This window comes from Triticum aestivum, chromosome 7D (assembly GCF_018294505.1).
Source record: "Triticum aestivum cultivar Chinese Spring chromosome 7D, IWGSC CS RefSeq v2.1, whole genome shotgun sequence".
NCBI lineage: Eukaryota > Viridiplantae > Streptophyta > Magnoliopsida > Poales > Poaceae > Triticum > Triticum aestivum.
The window spans coordinates 249,708,290-249,726,539 of record NC_057814.1 but is presented as its reverse complement, the minus strand read 5'-3'; the positions used below and the strand labels follow the sequence as shown (position 1 = coordinate 249,726,539).

At 39.2% G+C, this 18,250-nt stretch overlaps 2 long non-coding RNA genes across 27 annotated transcripts; one reads left to right on the top strand and one right to left on the bottom strand.

The window, feature by feature from the left end:
- The first annotated feature begins 4,123 nt into the window (after window positions 1–4,123).
- Window positions 4,124–15,260, top strand: LOC123169470 (uncharacterized). Of its 25 annotated transcripts, XR_006484839.1 has the most exons (14): window positions 4,124–4,611; window positions 4,712–4,842; window positions 5,094–5,392; window positions 5,464–5,595; window positions 5,907–6,381; window positions 6,527–6,658; window positions 6,744–6,892; window positions 7,061–7,338; window positions 7,700–8,165; window positions 8,979–9,074; window positions 9,511–9,583; window positions 10,226–10,332; window positions 10,512–13,841; window positions 13,973–14,079. It is a non-coding gene; the product is annotated as an uncharacterized lncRNA (long non-coding RNA). The 25 variants fall into 25 exon arrangements; XR_006484826.1 differs by adding exons at window positions 14,473–14,541; window positions 14,632–15,260 and having other exon boundaries at window positions 5,904–6,381; window positions 7,700–10,332; window positions 13,973–14,111; XR_006484846.1 differs by having other exon boundaries at window positions 7,700–7,768; window positions 8,065–8,165; window positions 8,979–10,332.
- On the bottom strand, window positions 12,720–16,960 carry LOC123169472 (uncharacterized). Of its 2 annotated transcripts, XR_006484853.1 has the most exons (3): window positions 16,765–16,960; window positions 14,647–16,057; window positions 12,720–13,132 (listed from the first exon to the last, which is right to left on the bottom strand). It is a non-coding gene; the product is annotated as an uncharacterized lncRNA (long non-coding RNA). The 2 variants fall into 2 exon arrangements; XR_006484852.1 differs by having other exon boundaries at window positions 12,720–16,057.
- Window positions 16,961–18,250: the final 1,290 nt, after the last annotated feature.

The following is an 18,250-nucleotide window of genomic DNA, read 5'->3' as shown; positions in this document are numbered from 1 at the left end:
AGGGTGATACAATTCATGCTACTATCTAGAAGAATCTAATGGACACTTATAGACCGAAGATCAACGAGGGTTCCATATATGCTTTTAGCAATTTTAAAGTTGTAGATCCGACAAAATATCGCCCAGTCAACGAAGAAACTAAAAAAAATTATATACAAAACAGACCTAACGAAGATGAAAGGTTCCTCGGATAATTTTCCAGATTAGTACTTCGAGTTTGCTTGCAAAGATACCCTGCAAGAACAGCTAGAAAAAGACCAACAATGCTCAGGTATGTTGGTAGTCATATTTCTTACTTCCAAGTGGTTATTTTTAATTTGAAGTCATATGTTGGTACTTGTACTAATATACTCCCAATGATTAACTTTCTAATTTTGAAGTCATTAATCTTAAAATTTGCAGATGTCATTGGGTTCTTACCAAGATTAAACCAATAGAATCAAGGATGACAACAAAAAAACAACAACTTTAGATATACGTGAGATTGGAATTCTTATGCGAGAATAAGTGTATATCTATGCGTCAACTTTTCATTAATAAGGTTGTTTTCTTTATTTGATGAAGAAGCTGAAAGTTTCAATATATCAGTCTCATTCCTGTTGACTTTCTTAGACGGAAAATCTGAAGAAGTCGCAAAGATTATATCTGAATTATGTGGACAAAGACTTATCTTTCGGTTCAAACTCAACAATAAGAACTTCACTCTAGGTATACAAAACTATACAGTAAAAAAACATTTGTGCCTCACGAGAGGCTTGAAAAGCGATACTTAGACGATAAAGCTGAAGAGGTAATGGTTGATTAAATCATTAAATTTATTATTTGTACACCAATTATTATACCCTTTTTATATGAAACAATGGAAGCAGATATTTATGTTCTTTATCCATTGTGCTCAACAGGATTTGATGGATGATGAGGCGGACATGTTAAAACAAGAATCAAATAAACAGAATGAGCCAGTTAAAAAGGTGATTGAATACTTCATTGTACAAACTTTTCCTTAAATAAATCCGTCTCTTAGTTCATCCATTCATGTGATTTCTGCACGTACAAATCAGCAAATGTGAGCTTACCAAGAACACATGCGAGTTGGTCCCTGCGAAATAGGATCCAGAAGATAAAACGGGAGTACAGAACCTAGAAGGAGCATCAACATAAAAATACATCAACAAGTGTCGGTAGTAGAAAAATAAGGCGGAAATCTATTGTATTATCAGACTTGGAAGATGAAGAAAATGAAAACAATAAATCTGGAAAATAAGAAAAAGAGTGCCCAAAAATACCTGAAGTGTTAGTGCAAAAGCCAAACCTTGAACATGGAGGCTCAGTGTTGGCTACACCAAAGATAAAAGTACTGTTCATGCAGCCACAAGGATGACATGAAGTTAAAGTCTGGGAATATTTAGTTTGAGACTAAACATATTGATGTAAAATTTGAGGACACAAGTAGTCAATTTCAATCAACCCTTCACCTGATGAACTTATAAGCATTGATATGATCTAGATGGATGAGCAGGTATTTTCTTCACATTATAACAATGGATTTCTTCTACTATCAAAATTATTTCTAAGATTATCTTCATTCAGTTTTGAAGGGTGATACAATTCATGCTACTATCTAGAAGAATCTAATGGACACTTATAGATCGAAGATCAACGAGGGTTCCATATATGCTTTTAGCAATTTTAAAGTTGTAGATCCGACAAAATATCGCCCAGTCAACGAAGAAACTAAAAAAAATTCTATACAAAACAGACCTAACAAAGATGAAAGGTTCCTCGGATAATTTTCCAGATTAGTACTTCGAGTTTGCTAGCAAAGATACCCTACAAGAACAGCTAGAAAAAGACCAACAATGCTCAGGTATGTTGGTAGTCATATTTCTTACTTCCAAGTGGTTATTTTTAATTTGAAGTCATATGTTGGTAGTTGTGCTAATATACTCCCAATGATTAACTTTCTAATTTTGAAGTCATTGATCTTAAAATTTGCAGATGTCATTGGGTTCTTACCAAGATTAAACCAATAGAATCAAGGATGACAACAAAAAAACAACAACTTTAGATATATGTGAGATTGGAATTCTTATGCGAGAATATGTGTATATCTATGCGTCAACTTTTCATTAATAAGGTTGTTTTCTTTATTTGATGAAGAGGCTGAAAGTTTCAATATACCAGTCTCATTCCTGTTGACTTTCTTAGATGGAAGATCTGAAGAAGTCGCAAAGATTATATGTGAATTATGTGGACAAAGACTTATCTTTCGGTTCAAACTCAACAATAAGAACTTCACTCTAGGTATACAAAACTATACAGTAAAAAAACATGTGTGCCTCATGAGAGGCTTGAAAAGCGATACTTAGACGATAAAGCTGAAGAGGTAATGGTTGATTAAATCATTAAATTTATTATTTGTACACCAATTATTATACCCCTTTTATATGAAACAATGGAAGCAGATATTTATGTTCTTTATCCATTGTGCTCAACAGGATTTGATGGATGATGAGGCGGACATGTTAAAACAAGAATCAAATAAACAGAATGAGCCAGTTAAAAAGGTGATTGGATACTTCATTGTACAAACTATTCCTTAAATAAATCCGTCTCTTAGTTCATCCATTCATGTGATTTCTGCACGTACAAATCAGCAAATGTGAGCTTACCAAGAACACATGCGAGTTGGTCCCTGCGAAATAGGATCCAGAAGATAAAACGGGAGTACAGAACCTCAGAAGGAGCATCAACATAAAAATACATCAACAAGTGTCGGTAGCAGAAAAATAAGGCGGAAATCTATTGTATTATCAGACTTGGAAGATGAAGAAAATGAAAACAATAAATCTGGAAAATAAGAAAAAGAGTGCCCAAAAATACCTGAAGTGTTAGTGCAAAAGCCAAACCTTGAACATGGAGGCTCAGTGTTGGCTACGCCAAAGATAAAAGTACTATTCATGCAGCCACAAGGATGACATGAAGTTAAAGTCTGGGAATATTGAGTTTGAGACTAAACGTATTGATGTGAAATTTGAGGACACAAGTAGTCAATTGCAAGATCAAGTATGCCAAACAAGAGCCATGTGAGAGGAAGGACCTTTTCTAAAAATTGTTCGAGTCAGTAGTTTACCCGCAGAAGCCGGAGTATATGCTTAATACTTAGCATGTTTTCATATATGATCATATATGTATGAATAATATGACATTTTGTTTTTTGAACAATTCTATTGTACACTATTCAGAAGAAGAATGAGCGGCGCATTCATTTGGTCTTAATCAATTTAAATGGTAAGTAACGTTCAGAAGAGTTAGCACTGCATTTCTGTGTTTGGTCAAAGCTCTTTTGTGCCTAGAAAATTTGCTAAAACTACCATGTAGCATCTCTTAGAAGTTAGAACATTTGAGAATAAATGTTCAGCAAGATTTCAAAAGATTGAGTTGGAAATCTATCTGGAATACTATGAATAAATAAAATAATCAAGAATCTAGCTTGACTGCGAATTGATCCATATGAAGCCACAATAAATATTAAAACGGCCTAATGATGGATTGAGCTATTCTCGAGGGATATATTATTATATCACGATCGGTGATGATTTGACACTCTAAACATAAGATGTATCAACGGTTAGGATTAGGCAAGGACACATTTCATAATATTGCACATACATATACTATTTCACGTATAGACTTGATTAGGCAAGGACACATGACTTGATTAGGCAAGGACACATATACATATACTATAGCACGTACGGACTTGGCAAGGACACACATATACTATTTCACGTACATACTTTTAACTCATGCGTGCACAGACATACTATTTCACATACAAACTTAAAAATCATCTGTACACGTCCACAACATAAACGCACAGCACACTAAAGGAATAAGGAAACTGGAACGGATTGATTTTCATAGCAACGTACGTACAAATTAAGAACTCATCCGTACCCAATGCAAACTCGGTAATCTTTGGACTAATCTCTAGTCCTAATGGACGACTTGATGAATAGTCTCTGCGGTTTATTTTTGCTGGTTTATTTTCGTCATCCTCCCACCTCCGTTTTTTTTGTCATCCTCACACCTCCGTTAACTCGCAACCCTCCCGCGAAAAAAACCCGTGCCAAAAAACCCCACGATCGATGCCTCGTGCCCACAGCAGATCGTTCTCCGCCACCAACCAGCCCTTCGCACGCCCGCCGCTCTCCTCTGCCCCAACCCCAACCCCGCCGCCGCCTCAATCCCACCGCCGCCGGCCTCCTCCTCCTCTAGCGCCGCCGCTCCAGCCCCTCACCTTCTCAGCCTGGATCCGCGCGACAAGGTGTGGGGCTATGGCAGAGAAGGCTCCATATCGCGCGACAAGGTGAGGGGGCGCCCAGATCCGCAGTGGCACCACCGCGCCCTCGTCTACCTGGCCCTCGAGGTCGGCCATGGAGGTCCGGCCCGACCAATGGATGGATGGGGATGAAACCCTAGCCTAACACCCACCCATGGATGGATGGGGATGGGGCGGCGACGGCGGCGGCGGCGGCCTTCTCTCGGTGCTTGCTGATGTGGTGGACATCGACGTCGGTGACGGGTTGCAGCACGTAGACATCAAAGGTACTGACGCCCTCCATCCTCCTCCCCTCGCATCCCCTCCCCTCACCTCTTCTTCTTCTTCTGGATTTTTTTATTTGATCCGTGCGGTTGGTTTCTACAGGCTGCGGGTGTGACGGAGGAGCACCATGGCGGGCGTGCAGGCCATGGCTCGCTATGGAAGGCCCTTCCCTTCCCTCTCTCTGTTCGGGCCATGCTCAGGCAGTCTTTTCTCTTCTCTTCCCACAAAAAAAGGTCTTTTCTCTTCATGATCTGAACATGTTGGAGGCCATTATTTCTCCTCTGCCATAGTTTGTTGTTGCTGCCATGTTAACTGAGAGTTGGTAGCCAATATCAAGTGATTTGGAATTTTTGTTGATCTGAACCATAAATGTGATGATTTATCACAATTGTCATATGATCGCAATTTTGTTGATCACATTACATCTATGCTCTATTTGTTTGTTTGTTTAAATCCATGCTTCCGCTTTGAGGTTGAACAACAGGTTAAGGAAGCACTCCTCAATTTTTTTGGGGTTCAACGGAACAGCAGGAGTGTGGAGAATTAAGGCACTCGAGGTCTCTGGAATATGGATGGAGAGAAGGGACTGAACAGGCTGGGGCTGGGACTTCACCTGCAGGTTCAACTACCTGAGGAAGGGTAGATCGATTGTGGCAAGACAGCCATGCTGCTAGACAAAGGAAGTTAACGAGAGCTGGGAGAGGATCCTGCTCTGTCCCCAGCTCATCAAGGACATGGACACATGGTACACATGATGGTTAATTCCGCTCTTTGCGTATTCAGGTAAGCTACACATCTTTGCATTGCATCTTGCATCCACCGAATTGAGGGATTGATCATTGGTTTTTTCGCAGGTTTACATCCAGGCTATTGGGGAGCAACTCATGGAGATGATGATAATCAAGGGAGCCATCTATGTGACTTCCAACCACGGGGACAACTAGAAGGTAGCCATGCATGAGACCTATCTCGGCCACTCTGAACAGGTAGGGAACACGTTTGCCAAACAATGCGTGATCGAACAAAGTTCATATTCTGTTAAGGTTTGTTTGAGGTGGTTATATTGGGTTATAATGTCTAATATTCAGGCAGACCAAAATGCTGTCATGTTAATTATCTAGCTATAGTTTTCCGTCACAGCATGACAAAACCCAAACGCTGTATATATATGTTTTCCCATGACAGTTTTTAGTTGCTGTCACCAAATGTATATCACGGAAGAGCTGAATTTGTATTAGCAAATGAAAACTCTGCTGGTCTGCATTCAATTGAAGCTGTCATTTGTATTTACCAGCAGAGAGGGATGGATTCAATTAAAGTCTGGAAGGAACCAGTCATGCCTTCTTACTCACAAAAAAGGCATGCTTTCTGACTTCTCTGTTTCTCAAGTTTTTTTCAGCATATAGTACATGCCATGCTAAATAACTTGGCCACTCTCACTGTAGTTCATTCTGTTAAAGTTATCTCAGGAAAGAAATGGTTTGTGGCTGGGACATCTGATGGTGTGATCCATGTGTACAATTACGACAACAGAATACAAAAACTCAGAAGTTTCAGAGCCGCCAGTGATTGCTTCATCACATCAATGGCCGTCAATCCAACCCGTTCGTATGTACTGTCATCGGCTTATCATGATATAAAGCTCTGGGACTGGAGCAAGGGCTGGGAGTGCACAAAATCATTCGTCCAAGAACACACCGATACTGTAAGTCAGGTCGCATTCAACCCAATGGACACCAACATTTTGTGCTTCAGATGATCACACAGTAAAGGTAATATATGGGTTTTCTCCTTTTCGCTGACTGGAAAGTTTTGCTATGTACTGTACGTACCTTGTTGGCCATGTGTGTCGACTGATGCCAAGGCGAACAGAATAATCCTCACAGAATCTAAAAGCTCTCTACTGACTGTGTTCAGGTTTGGAGCATTGGTTCTCCCGAATCAAAATATACTTTGTATGGGCATCTGGACAAAGTGAACTGCCTTGATTTCTTCAAATGTAATGATCGACAGTATTTGATTACTGGCTCTGATGATCACACTGCTAAGGTATGCCATTATCATTGACAAATACAACAATACGAACGAGTGTAAAACTGTCAATAATGGTGCATGCCCTTTTTTTGTCTAACAGATATGGGACATGGAAGAAAAGGCTTGTGTTCATACAATGGAAGCTTTCGTGTCTCCAGTAACTTCTGTCATTGCCCTCGCCGATAGCCCATACCTAATTACAGGTTCAAAAGATGGCTCCGTTCATTTCTGGAGCTCCGGTGAATTCAGGTATCACATTATACCACTATAAAACACATTGGCTAAGCCTTCAGAACTTAACCCCAAACATGTGTCAAGTGTCAACTAACATCCACATGAGTTAATTGTGGTATTAGATGTGATATATAGGTTCCTATTTCTCACATATTCACTTTTTTCATACTACTTTCTTGTCAGGTTCCACTATCAAACAATACAGCATCCAAGAAACAAAAACTGGCTCAAACGTGCTTTTGCCACTTCACACAACCCAAACCTTCCAGCTGCCACACAAAACAGAAAGAGATTTAGCCTTACAAACCGTGTTTACTTTGCTCTCACCTCTGCTCCTTACTGATGTTTTTGGTTTTCTTTTTTGCAAGTGATTTCTGCATGGTTCCTAGGCTGGAGAGAATCGTTAACTTTGGCTCTGGTGGAGCTATTTGGGGTCTCGGACGTTTCATGGGGTCAAGAAGGTAACCAATTTCATGTTATTTGTTTTCTCTTGTTGACGGTCAACTGTTGGATCTCTGTCACATAGTAAAACACGACAGACTTTTGGCGACAAGACGAAAAAAGAGTGATTTTTTAGGCTAATCCACTGGCTCAGTTCATATGAGATTTGACCAGGGCTTAAGAAAATTCTAATCGACTAAGGATTGGCGATGTTATATTTTGTTTGGATGAGATGTTTCTTTTCTTACAATATGATCCTCGACCTCTACATCATATATACTTACACACTGCATTTTCTTAAGTGGATGTGCCACACCTTTTAACATCATAATTATTTCTTGTGATGCCAAACGCATAATACTTGATAACTTTATCTTTTAGGATTGTGATCGGACAAGAGTACACAGTGTCAATCATGGCCATCGACAATGAAGACCAAAACGCTGTCATGTTCGAGACAAAACATATTTCTCTGATGAGATAGTAGATAAGGAAGTATTCACTAGCTAGCTGAACATTATGTTGCATTCTGTCCAGTGCTAAATCTAGAGTGCAAGGGTAGATGATCAAGACAAACAGAAAGTCATATATATATTTTTAACCATCCGTATGCAGCTGTCCTTGTCGTGTGAAGATCTGAGTATATTGATAAAGATGATGATAATTAAGTTTATCTGTATAATTGAGAATTTTTGGATGGATATAATTAAGATTTAGTTTTGCTCATTTTCTTAAACTTGTTTCAGAAGTATATAATGAGATGGAGTGTGCTGGTTGTACTCGGGTAAAAAAGCTAAAGAAATGTTGCATGATGCCTCTGTTACATTAGAACGTACACGAAGGGGAGGTAAGTGTTTCATTTGCACTTTTGTGTCTGTCTCTTCTTCTTTTCTAGGGTGTATTGGTTGATGCGTTTTGGCAGGTTACTGGAGTTGGAAACCCGATAACTCTGAAGTTGCCCATACTATGATGCCTATAACTTCAACATTCCCTAATTTTCTATAACATGCTCGATGGATGCCTTGTAAAAGTTAAAAGTAATGTGTTGCTTTTATTTGTTCCGAAATTTGCACGTGATTAGTTCTCCAAATCTCCTAATCTCATTACCCTCGAAGATGTCATTTTGCATTACATTGCCCCATTAGGATTTTTCAATTTCCTTATAATTTCACTGCCAACTATGATTAAAAGAACTTAAAATAGCACCTTCATAAGGAAGGTTAGGCCTCAACTTCTATGAAGTATAACAAGGTGTTCAACAGATGTTTTTCTTTCTCATTTCAAATTCGAAGGTGTGGTTTTTAATATAGTAGTTGATACATTGGCCCTGTTTGAAATGGTAGAACATCAGCAGTCACTTAGCACAAAGAAATTTATAGTTCAGCAGTGCATTTTACTGCACATTACATGTGACAAATTCAGAGAATCTAGAGAATCTCCCAGTTGCATTTTCCTCATGGGAGACTCTTGTAGAATAATAATAATGGGGCCGACAAACACTGACAAAGATTGCTCCTTAGTTGCTTGACCCTGGATTTTGAGGTTGGGCAGAAGTCACATCGTTTGGTGTCAAAATATTTATGGCTATAGATTGCAGGAACCCAAACAAACAAATATCCATTTATGTTCATTTCCTAAATATTTATCTCTACTATTATAGGGGAGTACATACGTCTTTTCGTTTCATTTCGTCTCGTAACTCCTTTGTCCAACGATGTCGGCAGCCCCGGATCAGGTTTCTGTTTTGCTTATCTTGGTAAGACCAATGCTGCAGATCTGGTCTCGGTTTCGTTTATCTTAGTAAGACCAATGCTACATGGTTCCAGTCCGCGTCTCTGTAGTTATTTTTGGCTGAAGGTGTGCATGAGTTAAGCTAGAACCGTGGAAGTTGTCCCTTTTTTATAAATAATTTCATGTGGAAAATTATTCTTTTTGAGGGAAACAAGGTCAAGAATTCACATTACTGGTTGGCTGTGTATATATAGTAAGTTTGCATGTTATACCGGTTAGCAGGACTTCACAGAAATTTATTAGAAGGAGTTGCAACAGCCTTGATCAAATATTATTTTTATTATCCCTTCTTGGTTTTAAACTGGGGGCGGGGAGAAGATGACGGGAAATTTTTGGGATGAGAAAATTGGAGAGAGAGAGGAGATGCTACTGCTCCTGATTGTTGCTGCCGATGTCTACAGGAGAGAGATTGGGAATGCGATTTATCATATGCACATCCATGTACAGCTACTCATGGATTGCTCTGAATTCCTGGTAATTATCGAAGGATAGAGGATTATTTAGTTTAGGTGTTTAGGTGCACACGTCCTATGTGAAACCAAAATTAAGAGCTGAAAATAATATATTGTGTGCACAATAAGAGATGCAAGTATTTGACCAATCTGAATTGGTTAACTCGGTTCTAAAAAAATGAATTGATTAACTCAAGAGCAACAATACCATGTATGACTAATAACAAATACCAAGATAAGCTGGGCACTGAAGCCATATTGAGTTACTGACACAACCCCATGATGAATGAGATGTGAACCAAGTCTTGATACACGTGACACAACTCTGTAGCAAACTTGCTACAATAGTTACTTTGGTTTCTGAAGCTTAGTGTATAGGATTTCTGGGCACCGGAGCCATACTGACACAGCCCCATAAAGAATCTTCCACCATGCACTTCATTTGACCAATATGTAGTTTATATTCAAGGGTTCATGTGCTGGAGAGATAAATCATTGTAATGTTGACTATTGTATACTGCTTTGGAACCTTGCCGAGCGCGAATCTGCATACGTGTGTTATTTTCTGATCCCACAATTATTGTTTTAAGAGAATACATGATTGACCACGTTTATCCAGTTGGTACATGTACGTTCATTAAGTGTTTTTTCGGCTTTCTTTCAGATTATGCATGGAGCCGGACGCAAATACTGAAGGTGTTATAGTTTAAGACTTTAGGTGGTCTAATACTTCATGTATGGGGCCATGGGAGCACAAAAGGAACTAGCTAAGTAAGTTTGTGTTTCTTTTAAATCTCTGCTTTCTCTTACTGCACATGTCCCGCCTCAGTTCATAACCTAGCTAAATCATGTAGTCCAGGTTCTTAAAAGTTATAAATTGTTCAATTCCTCTTTTGCTTACATGCTTAATTAACTTTCTATTTATTCTTGTAAGCATGTGATGGGTGCAGATTTTGGGTGGAGATGGATGGTTTTGCAAGCGGAGGATGCCAGTGATTGTGTCTACATCACACCACTGCATGTCCACTACACCATAAGTGTGCCATCTTCTACTTCCATAGATTTTTGGCCTTCCAATGCTGCAACTATGGGTCTCCACTCTCTTTTTTTACAGTATATGGGCGTCCTATTAGCAGTCATTTGTGACTTCAAATGTTTTTGAATTTTAGAAATTAGAAATGATCATTGCCGACAATGAACGAATAAAAACGGAGATTTTGAATCTTAGCGAGTCAATGGGCAATACCGTACCCACTACATTGCCTGGCACACAGCTGGAAGGATATTCCATCCTTGCCTTTCATCCTTTGGTACAGAAGCGTGGGTACTAACTGTGCTGAAAGGTAGGCCAATATTGATGAGTTGAAGGAGAGAAATAACTACCACACCACCCAGCAACTCGCACCTTCCAGTTATGTTATTTGTTTATGCAGGGTTGTACTGGTTAGTAGTTAGTATATGAAAAAGCATGTTTATGCTCCTTTTTTTCTCATTTCCAGGAAATAGTTCATGTTGTATGTGTTGCTGAATTTTTGTTTTGGTGATATAGAGGTACTATCTCAACCGGGCTCAAGCTCGGCCACACTGTTTCACTGTAGCTGCTTATCTGAGTCTCTATCATCTTCTTCGCCTTCAGTTCAGAAATCCTCTCGGTTTCCTTCTCTGCTCCCCTTCCTTGTGCTCTCTGACCCGAATATTGGTTGATGTGGATCTTGTGATGCAAGCGTCGATCTATCGCTCTTGTGACGTCAGCCATCAAGCTATGGCTCTTGTGACACCGGCCATGGAGCTGGGGCAAGATTGTTTGGTTGTGATGTTCATAGTGATGTGGTATTGTCATGCTCTAAGGAGAGATTCAGAGAAAATTATAGAAGTTAGTATTAGATGATAATAATGTCATGTCGGAATACATGTTAGCTACACAGGTGTACCCTGCAAGAAATTACTTTACAATGGAAATGAACTGCGACATCCCTAAAAATAGACTTCAGTCTTGGGAGTTAAGAATTGTTGTGGTGTTTCTCTGAAGCGGTATGTCATGTCTGAATGCTTTCTTAATTTAGGTGTACATGTAGATAAGAGAAAAAACTGAAACACACTAATTCTAAGATCAGGTTTGGGCATACAAATGGCTCTCAATTATATAGAAAAGCAGAAATATGTACTGTCGTAGCATATGTTCTGGTTGAGGGTGAACATGTTATGTATAGGAGTATCCATTGACAACAATAGAAAGGTTCTGATTTTGGATTTTGTCAAGTTCTGTTTGAGATTGAATTATACTTCCACTGCACTATTTTTTGTTGTTAATTTCGAAATTTTTGTCATGAATTTTGGACATCCATAAGTGTTTTGGAATTGTTAAGGGTTGTCAGCAAATATTTTATTATACTAACACTTATAGGATTATTAAATACTAACACTTGATTAGAATTATCCAAAATTCACGCCACATCAACTAGATGTTAGTTTATAAGATATTAGTTGTATCATTGCTCTCCATGCATACTAAGTTGCCACTTCGCATCCTGCCAAAACCTAATCCTCTTATTCTCTAGCTAAAGTTGGGCTCCTTAAGAAAATATGATACTTCTACTTCGACACAAAAATAGTGGTAATGACTATCTTTTCTATAAACATGAAATTTGGTGTGCATTATGTTTATATACACAATGACAAAGAAAGCTAAAGGGTTGTGGTAATGCACGGGCATTCAAATTTGAAAGCATAATAAATGTGTTGGTTAACACTTCATCATCAATTTAAAGATCAAACAATATGAGTGGAATCAATCATTCCTTCTATATTGTTTTTTCTATATATCTCCCAAACAAACAAAGTGAGTTTGTTCTTGATTTTTTTACAGATCTACATATTAACATACCACTTTATATACGACGTAGGCTCCGGCGAGAAATACCTCGCTACGATGGGAATGGGAGGGTCCTGCAGGAAAAGGGAAGGGTGCATCGTGGGGTGGGTTTTTTGTGTAGGGACCATGTGTCAGAGATAACATGGCCGATAGTCTGGACAAACGCATTTCTTCCTCATATATGGTGTGATTCGTCGGAACCTGGACTGTTCAGATGGTTGAATTTTGGGGAGCCTGCTAGCCACCCGTTTAATGTATGAACATACACAATGAGCGATAAATGAGATTCAACCTTGAAGACGACCTTAACCACTGGTTTGATTCATTTGTATGCACTGTAGCCCGTAGCAACGCACGGGCATTCTACTAGTATATGAATAGGTGGGCACACGCCCAGAAGAGCAAAACATACACGACATCACGCCTAGCAATCAACACGCGCCTTCACACGTCACATCACGCGCACAACAGATTGAAGGCAGATCGACACAAGCCAATGACAACCAGTTGCATCGGCAAGGTCGACGCCTCCCCAGGACGCCCAGCACATCAAAGGCCCGAAGAAGAAACAACAAAAACATCATCAAATTTGGGTAACAACATATCCACACATGTCGAGGACGATCAGTTGCACCGGCAAGATCGGCAGGACACCCGGCGTATCCAAGGGAATGGCAAGACGACCGACACATCGAAGGCCTGTAGAAGGAACAATAGAAACATCATCTACTATGGGTAGTATATATAACTGCTTGATGTCTGCTCAAATCTTCCCATCACAGCTTTCTTCGCAACTTCCTTACAAACACCCTATTTTCATGTTCATTGTTTAGTTAGAACATTTTTTAAACCAAAATTTTATTGGTGCATTATCAGATGAATCACTCTTTTTTATAATTGTTTTGAAGGCAACAACCTATGGCGTACAAGAAGTTGAGTGAGCTAACCACAAGAGGACACACATTGAATAATAAAGCCAAAGTAATGAGAATGTGGGATTCAATCAACCCTTCACCTGATGAACTTATAAGCATTGATATGATCTAGATGGATGAGCAGGTATTTTCTTCACATTATAACAATGGTATTTCTTCTACTATCAAAATTATTTCTAAGATTATCTTCATTCAGTTTTGAAGGGTGATACAATTCATGCTACTATCTAGAAGAATCTAATGGAAACTTATAGATCGAAGATCAACGAGGGTTCCATATATGCTTTTAGCAATTTTAAAGTTGTAGATCCGACAAAATATCGCCCAGTCAACGAAGAAACTAAAAACAATTCTATACAAAACAGACCTAACGAAGATGAAAGGTTCCTCGGATAATTTTCCAGATTAGTACTTCGAGTTTGCTAGCAAAGATACCCTACAAGAACAGCTAGAAAAATACCAACAATGCTCAGGTATGTTGGTAGTCATATTTCTTACTTCCAAGTGGTTATTTTTAATTTGAAGTCATATGTTGGTAGTTGTGCTAATATACTCCCAATGATTAACTTTCTAATTTTGAAGTCATTAATCTTAAAATTTGCAGATGTCATTGGGTTCTTACCAAGATTAAACCAATAGAATCAAGGATGACAACAACAAAACAACAACTTTAGATATACGTGAGATCGGAATTCTTATGCGAGAATAAGTGTATATCTATGCGTCAACTTTTCATTAATAAGGTTGTTTTCTTTATTTGATGAAGAGGCTGAAAGTTTCAATATATCAGTCTCATTCCTGTTGACTTTCTTAGACGGAAGATCTGAAGAAGTCGCAAAGATTATATGTGAATTATGTGGACAAAGACTTATCTTTCGGTTCAAACTCAACAATAAGAACTTCACTCTAGGTATACAAAACTATACAGTAAAAAAACATTTGTGCCTCATGAGAGGCTTGAAAAGCGATACTTAGACGATAAAGCTGAAGAGGTGATGGTTGATTAAATCATTAAATTTATTATTTGTACACCAATTATTATACCCTTTTTATATGAAACAATGGAAGCAGATATTTATGTTCTTTATCCATTGTGCTCAACAGGATTTGATGGATGATGAGGCGGACATGTTAAAACAAGAATCAAATAAACAGAATGAGCCAGTTAAAAAGGTGAATGAATACTTCATTGTACAAACTTTTCCTTAAATAAATCCGTCTCTTAGTTCATCCATTCATGTGATTTCTGCACGTACAAATCAGCAAATGTGAGCTTACCAAGAACACATGCGAGTTGGTCCCTGCGAAATAGGATCCAGAAGATAAAACGGGAGTACAGAACCTCAGAAGGAGCATCAACATAAAAATACATCAACAAGTGTCGGTAGCAGAAAAATAAGGCGGAAATCTATTGTATTATCAGACTTGGAAGATGAAGAAAATGAAAACAATAAATCTGGAAAATAAGAAAAAGAGTGCCCAAAAATACCTGAAGTGTTAGTGCAAAAGCCAAACCTTGAACATGGAGGCTCAGTGTTGGCTACGCCAAAGATAAAAGTACTGTTCATGCAGCCACAAGGATGACATGAAGTTAAAGTCTGGGAATATGGAGAGTTTGAGACTAAACGTATTGATGTAAAATTTGAGGACACAAGTAGTCAATTGCAAGATCAAGTATGCCAAACAAGAGCCATGTGAGAGGAAGGACATTTTCAAAAAATTGTTCGAGTCAGTAGTTTACCCGCAGAAGCCGGAGTATATGCTTAATAGTTAGCATGTTTTCATATATGATCTACATATGTATGAATAATATGACAGTTTGTTTTTTGAACAATTCTATTGTACACTATTCAGAAGAAGAATGAGCGGCGCATTCATTTGGTCTTAATCAATTTAAATGGTAAGTAACGTTCAGAAGAGTTAGCACTGCATTTCTGTGTTTGGTCAAAGCTCTTTTGTGCCTAGAAAATTTGCTAAAACTACCATGTAGCATCTCTTAGAAGTTAGAACATTTGAGAATAAATGTTCAGCAAGATTTCAAAAGATTGAGTTGGAAATCTATCTGGAATACTATGAATAAATAAAAGAATCAAGAATCTAGCTTGACTGCAAATTGATCCATATGAAGCCACAATAAATATTAAAACGGCCTAATGATGGATTGAGCTATTCTCGAGGGATATATTATTATATCACGAACAAGCATACCATGTTAACTCACAGACGAAAAGCTTAATTAATTTTTCTTATTCTAACCCTCAACCTATCCGTTCTTACTAACCTCACTCAACCATTCTGACCAAAATTAATGTTTTCTATGGGTGCATATCATTAATCTACTTTATCGGTCAAATTTCAAGAACTAAGTTCACACAAAATGTAACTAGGTCCTTGATTAAGGCTGCATCCTTGAAGTGCAAACCTGAGCTGCTACCTGCAGCACCCAGCTTCCACTCCTTACTGCCTGGTGTGCTGGGCTGCTCCACGCAGGCCGCTGGCTACCCTGTTCACCTTGCGGACTGCTTCGCAGCTCGCCAGTGCTAGATTCTCTGCGCAGTAGTGCCAGCGCTTATAGACACCGCGTGTCCTCTTTGGCGCCAGATCTCCAGTGGATCCAGTGGAAATCCATTAGGGTGTAGCCAGCAGGTCGCCAGAGTTAATCAGAAGCGATTTGCTCTGTAATGAAGGTCTGATAAGATAAGCGATGGAGCAAGAGAGTTAATCTCAAAATCTAAATCTCTCTTTTATCGTCATTAAAAAAACTTAAGCATGGATTCACCAATGAACCATAGATAGCTACATACATATATATTTGATGGTTCTAGAGAAAGTTCACCAATGAATTCAACCTAAATAGCCATTACTAATATCTCTGATGCTAACACACTCATCTCTCTCACGATTAGTCTACAATTCCCCATCTCTCTTCTATTGTCTCTCTAAAAAGATAGGCATCAACGTAGCCTACTCAAGCGACAAAATGTACGTGTACATATGTATCTTTAATCTTGCAACAAAATATTCCATTTTCTGTTCATCAATTTTCTATCCATGAAATAAATATTTAGTATTTATAGAGATTTTTTTTCTACATATTTATAAGCTTGAGAGAAAAATGAGAGCAAATAATGCAGATCGTATCTATTGAATCTATCCTCGCCTCTCTCATACTACACACTTCCAGAAGACGCGATCCCCAACTCTAATCCCTCTATTGAATAGTCCCCAAATCCCAATCTCTAGCTCTATCTAAAACTGGCTGCAGCATGGAGAATCCAATCCCTTCTTTACTCACTCTTTAGCATGGTGGTGGCGTGGAGATTCTACCCATCAATTTCTTATATGGAATGAAATTTAGCTAATGCGAGATGGGGACAAGATGAGGGATTTTCATACCTGTGCATGCCCCGCCGAATCCATTCGGCAAAAGGGGCCGGCGCTGACGCTGCGACGTACGGTTTGCCTCCGGTTAAGATATGGTTGGCGGCGGTACGCGCCTACAAGCAGCGACCGACGGCGCATCTGTTGGTGCTGCCTTTTTTTTTATCGGATTGGTGCTGCCTTTTTGAGAGAGAGAGAGAGAAGTGCGTTGGTGCTGCCTCAGAAGAGCTGCACTTTTTTTAGGGGGAGAAGGCTGCACTTGAGGCCCTAGAAATCCGCTTGGTTGGCCCATTTACAATATTTGGGCTTCAAAAGCTGTAGCTCCGGATAGCACGGTGAAAGTGGAATTCATATTTTGGTCCAAACTAGGAGCTAAGTACGCATGAAACACAACTTTGGATAATTGTATGTTCCGTTTTATTTGTTCTATAAAAAACCATGCAAAAAAATATTTGTTCTATAAAAAAAATTACACCTCTGAAATAAAATCACAACTACAACAAAAATATATTTAGAACATGATTTTAAGTCACCAGCGAAAATGGCCACCATTGCGTTTTTATCGCTGTTCAGAAACTGCCTCGCTATTTTAATGTCTCACAAAATCGCGGGAATTACGCTTTGGTGCTTACACTCTTGCTGCAAGTTTCAATGCCAGTACATCCTTTATCACGCAATTTTACTCGGTTATTTAGAGTAAATCTACCACACCGAATTTTCATGAGATAAACTAAACACAGACATAGAAAAACATTTGATACTATCAAATATCTTTTATGTTTGCTAAAATATCACATAATAATGTTAAATGTCAATTTAATACAAGTGCTAAAGTAAACAAATCATAAGAAAAAATTCTAGCTGCGCAAATGCGCGGGTAGCCTCGCTAGTTATGTCTTATCAAAATAACATAGCCAAAGAAAGCTCATTCCTACAAAATCATATAGTTTGGCCATGCTTCATTTTCGTCACACAAAATGTTCCCATTATGCTGTTGGGGAACGTAGCAATAATTCAAAAAATTTCCTACGTGTCACCAAGATCAATCTAGGAGATGCTAGCAACGAGAGAGAGGGAGTGCATCTTCATACCCTTGAAGATCGCTAAGCGGAAGCGTTACAAGAACGCGGTTGATGGAGTCGTACTCGCGGCGATTCAAATCGCGGAAGATCCGATCTAGCGCCGAACGGACGGCGCCTCCGCGTTCAACACACGTACAGCCTGGGGACGTCTCCTCCTTCTTGATCCAGCAAGGGGAGAGGAGAAGTTGAGGGAGAACTCCAGCACGACGGCGTGGTGGCAATGGAGCTCGTGGTTATCCGGCAGGGCTTCGCCAAGCACTACGGAGGAGGAGGAGATGTATGAGGAGGAAGGGGCTGCGCCAAGGGAAGGGGTGCGGCTGCCCTCCCACTCCCTCACTATATATAGGGGGAAGGGGGTGGAGGAGGCGCCCTAGGGTTCCCTAGGGGAGGGGCGGCGGCCACAGGGGAAACCCTAGATG